This window comes from Mizuhopecten yessoensis, unplaced genomic scaffold (assembly GCF_002113885.1).
Source record: "Mizuhopecten yessoensis strain PY_sf001 unplaced genomic scaffold, ASM211388v2 scaffold7823, whole genome shotgun sequence".
In the NCBI taxonomy this organism is placed as follows: domain Eukaryota; kingdom Metazoa; phylum Mollusca; class Bivalvia; order Pectinida; family Pectinidae; genus Mizuhopecten; species Mizuhopecten yessoensis.
In genome coordinates, this window is record NW_018407240.1 from 120,099 (window position 1) to 125,021 (window position 4,923).

The window sequence follows — 4,923 nt, forward strand, 5'->3', positions numbered from 1 at the left end:
TGGTTAACTTTATAGTTCCAAAGTCCCTATACATAACAACCCGTCAGGGAGTCTGGTTAACTTTATAGTTCCAAAGTCCCTATACATAACTACCCGTCAGAGAGTTTGGTTAATTTTATAGTTCCAAAGTCCCTATACATACCAACCCGTCAGAGAGTTTGGTTAATTTTATAGTTTCAAAGTCCCTATACATAACAACCCGTCAGAGAGTCTGGTAAAATATACAATAAGTTAGCTGATTATATTACACTTAGTCTGATAGTTTGGTTAACTTTATAGTACCATAGTCCCTATACATAACAACCCGTCAGGGAGTTTGGTTAACTTTATAGCTTCAAAGTCCATATACATAACAACCCATCAGAGAGTCTGGTTAACTTTATAGCTTCAAAGTCCCTATACATAACAACCCGTCAGGGAGTCTGGTTAACTTTATAGTTCCAAAGTCCATATACATAACTTTATAGTTCCAAAGTCCCTGTAAATAACAACACGTCAGAGAGTCTGGTTAATTTTATAGTTCCAAAGTCCTATACATAACAACCCGTCAGAGAGTCTGGGTAACTTTATAGTTCCAAAGTCCCTATAGAACAACCCGTCAGGGAGTCTGGTTAACTTTATAGTTCCAAAGTCCATATACATAACTTTATAGTTCCAAAGTCCCTGTAAATAACAACCCGTCAGAGAGTCTGGTTAATTTTATAGTTCCAAAGTCCCTATACATAACAACCCGTCAGAGAGTCTGGTTAATTTTATAGTTCCAAAGTCCCTATACATAACAACCTGTCAGATAGTCTGGTTAACTTTATACTTCCACAGTCCCTATACATAACAACCCGTCAGAGAGGCTGGTTAAATTTATAGCTTCAGAGTCCCTATACATAACAACCCGTCAGAAAGTCTGGTTAACTTTATAGTTCCAAAGTCCCTATACATATACCAACCCGTCAGAGAGTTTGGTTAATTTTATAGTTTCAAAGTCCCTATACATAACAACCCGTCAGGGAGTTTGGTTAACTTTATAGCTTCAAAGTCCCTATACGTAACAACCCGTCAGAAAGTCTGGTTAACTTTATAGTTCCAAAGTCCCTAGACATAACAACCCGTCAGAGAGTCTGGTTAATTTTATAGTTCCAAAGTCCTATACATAACAACCCGTCAGAGAGTCTGTTTAAATTTATAGCTTCAGAGTCCCTATACATAACAACCCGTCAGAAAGTCTGGTTAACTTTATAGTTCCAAAGTCCCTAGACATAACAACCCGTCAGAGAGTCTGGTTAACTTTATAGTTCAAAAGTCCCTATAAATAACAACAGGTCAGGGAGTCTGGTTAAATTTACAACAAGTTAGCTGGTTACATAACAACCCGTCAGAGAGTCTTGTTAACTTTATAGTTCCAAAGTCCCTATACGTAACAACCCGTCAGAAAGTCTGGTTAACTTTATAGTTCCAAAGTCCATATACATAACTTTATAGTTCCAAAGTCCCTGTAAATAACAACCCGCCAGAGAGTCTGGTTAATTTTATAGTTCCAAAGTCCCTATACATAACTACCCGTCAGAGAGTTTGGTTAATTTTATAGTTTCAAAGTCCCTATACATAACAACCCGTCAGTTCCAAAGTCCCTATACATAACAACCCGTTAGGGAGTCTGGTTAACTTTATAGTTCCAAAGTCCCTAATAACAACCCGTCAGAGAGTCTGGTTAACTTTATAGTTACAAAGTCCCTATACATAACAACCCGTCAGTTCCAAAGTCCCTATACATAACAACCCGTAAGATAGTCTGGTTAACTTTATAGTTCCAAAGTCCCTGTAAATAACAACCCGCCAGAGAGTCTGGTTAATTTTATAGTTCCAAAGTCCTATACATAACAACCCGTCAGAGAGTCTGGGTAACTTTATAGTTCCAAAGTCCCTATACACATCAACCCGTCAGGGAGTCTGGTTAACTTTATAGTTCCAAAGCCCCTATAAATAACAACAGGTCAGGGAGTCTGGTTAAATTTACAACAAGTTAGCTGGTTACATAACAACCCGTCAGAGAGTCTGGTTAACTTTATAGTTCCAAAGTCCCTATACATAACAACCCGTCAGATAGTCTGGTTAACTTTATACTTCCACAGTCCCTATACATAACAACCCGTCTGAGAGTCTGGTTAACTTTAAAGTTCCAAAGTCCCTATACACAACAACCCGTCAGAGAGTCTGGCTAACTTTATAGTTCCAAAGTCCCTATAGATAACAACCCGTTAGGGAGTCTGGTTAAATTTACAACAAGTTAGCTGGTTATATTACAACTAGTCTGATAGTTTGGTTAACTTTTTATTTCCACAGTCCCTAGACATAACAACCCTTCAGGGAGTTTGGTTAATTTTATAGTTCAAAAGTCCCTATACATAACAACCCGTCAGAGAGTTTGGTTAAATTTATAGCTTCAAAGTCCCTAAACATAACAACCCGTCAGAAAGTTTGGTTAACTGTATAGTTCCAAAGTCCTTATACATAACAACCTGTCAGGGAGTCTGGTTAACTTTATAGTTCCAAAGTCCCTATACATAACAACCGTCAGATAGTCTGGTTAACTTTATAGTTCCAAAGTCCTATACATAACAACCCGTCAGGGAGTCTGGTTAACTTTATAGTTCCAAAGTCCCTATACATAACAACCCGTCAGAGAGTTTGGTTAAATTTATAGTTCCAAAGTCCCTATACATAACAACCCGTCAGGGAGTTTGGTTAACCGTATAGCTTCAAAGTCCCTTTATGTTACAACAAGTTAGCTGGTTATATTACAACCCGTCAGAGAGTCTGGTTAACTTTATAGTTCCAAAGTCCCTATACATAACATCATAGGGCACGAGTAAACATCATAGGTTACGAGTAAACATCATAGGTTACGAGTAAACATCATAGGTCCCGAGTAAACATCATAGGTTACGAGTAAACATCATAGGTCACGAGTAAACATTATAGGTCACGAGTATACCTCATAGGTCACGAGTACACATCATAGGTCACGAGTAAACATCATAGGTCACGAGTAAACATCATAGGTCACGAGTAAACATCATAGGTCACGAGTAAACATCATAGGTCACGAGTAAACATTATAGGTCACGAGTAAACTTCATAGGTCACGAGTACACATCCTAGGTCACGAGTAAACATCATAGGTCACTAGTAAACATCATAGGTCACTAGTAAACATTCTTCTATTTCTACTGCATACATCCCTGCTGTCGAGTTCTTCAACTGCTAGGACAGACAAATTAAGGTTTTGCTGCACGATGGCAAGACATGTTCAGCTTACTTTGCTCTGTACCACCCGTAACTCCGTCCCCGGTGTGAAGTTAGAATGAGGTACTTTTGAGGGAGGGAGTGTGAGTGTGTGTGATTGTCTGATAAACCAACATTTGCTCGTGACCATAAATCCACAGTCTACTCCACATACTGAGCTTTGTAATTGGACACGCACACGCACATGTTTATCAGATGAAATAGTTAAAAAAACGGCCGGGTGGCCACCGCGTACTAATAAACCCGAGTCACGGGATACAGGGTCAAACTTTCGTTCAAAATTGCATACTTTGAATGTCATCATTGAATGTATGCATAGTGTCTGCAATTCAACAGCGCCAAAGTACAACATACATACGGTGAATAAACAGCAACTTGAACCTCCCTTACGTTATATATATACACCTGTATACCACACCGTTTACCTACAATATATGACACGTTCACACATATACAATAACTGTACACAACATATACCTTACATCATGAGAATACCTGTCCATATATCGAAACGCTGGCTGATTCATTACTGTGTTAAGAGTTCACACACAGCACGTAAACAGCACCATATATATGTTACGCACATGTGTGACATACACAAGCACATGTGTTATACATGTGCTTCGTATACAACAAGAAACAAGATACAATACAAAATCAATATATACTCCATAGGCTTATATTTGTCAATATTGACTTCGTGCAAATCTCCGTACACGCGTAGAACAACACACTATATACAGATTACAATACAAAAACCCGGTATACGTACTTACCTGTGTACGACCCGATGGATTCCCGGGAGCCCGGGGACTTCCTCCTTACATCCAGATCTAGTACCGAGTATACGTAAAACACTCGATCGTCATTCTCCGTCAGCTATTTATATACTGAATAGCCGTGTCGCGAAGGTGTGTCCTATTACCACTAGACGAGTATACAACAAATTCCTCGTGCTCGACAGGCTAGCGATGGGAACGATACTGAGAGATCTAGTCACCTCGCTCTGAACGTAATACCCTGTCAACATTTAATTCTACATCAGATAAAATTACACATTGTGACTAGGTCGATTGTTTAACTTTAATCGTTATTGTTGTCTACATTGATTTGCGTGTGACGCTACTGGTAAGAGCTTTGTATAAACCGCTTACATACTGTTTTAGGTACAAATTTAAATCAGGTCACATCGTTTTATTCACTAAGCGCAACAGAGTAGTCTCCCTTCCAATGTGTTATGGAGACTGGTCCACAGGGACCTGAGGATTTGTTACAGGTATATATTAGTTACAGGTATATATTTGTTACAGGTATATATTTGTTACAGGTATATATTTGGACCTAAACTAAGGTGTTTTGAGTAACTTTACATGTTTTAGGGGTTTAGATCAATTTTCGGTAAAAATGCCACCCCAATAATGATAATTTAGTGTATAATCATCATTATTGAGAGTGACGTTTTTACCGGAATCTGAAACGTGTAAAATTACTCTAAAAACCGTACAAATGTAGCTATCTCGGAGATCAATAACCTTGGCTTAGTTATCTCGGAGATCAATAACCTTAGCTTAGTTATCTCGGAGATCAATAACCTTGGCTTAGTTATTTCGGAGATCAATAACC

At 38.5% G+C, this 4,923-nt stretch overlaps 1 protein-coding gene across 4 annotated transcripts in view; it reads right to left on the reverse strand.

The window, feature by feature from the left end:
* Positions 1 to 4,277, reverse strand: part of LOC110454387 (phosphatidylinositol 3,4,5-trisphosphate 3-phosphatase TPTE2-like) — a 67,661-nt gene extending 63,384 nt beyond the window's left edge. For 2 of the 4 annotated variants that reach the window (XR_002463372.1, XM_021503859.1), the window contains exon 1: positions 4,077 to 4,276. The gene's annotated coding sequence lies outside the window, so the exon portion shown is untranslated. Of the gene's footprint in view, positions 1 to 3,782; positions 3,856 to 4,072 lie in introns of those variants that run through there. The other 2 variants (XM_021503860.1, XM_021503863.1) reach the window with 2 other exon arrangements.
* Between the last annotated feature and the right edge of the window lie 646 nt (positions 4,278 to 4,923).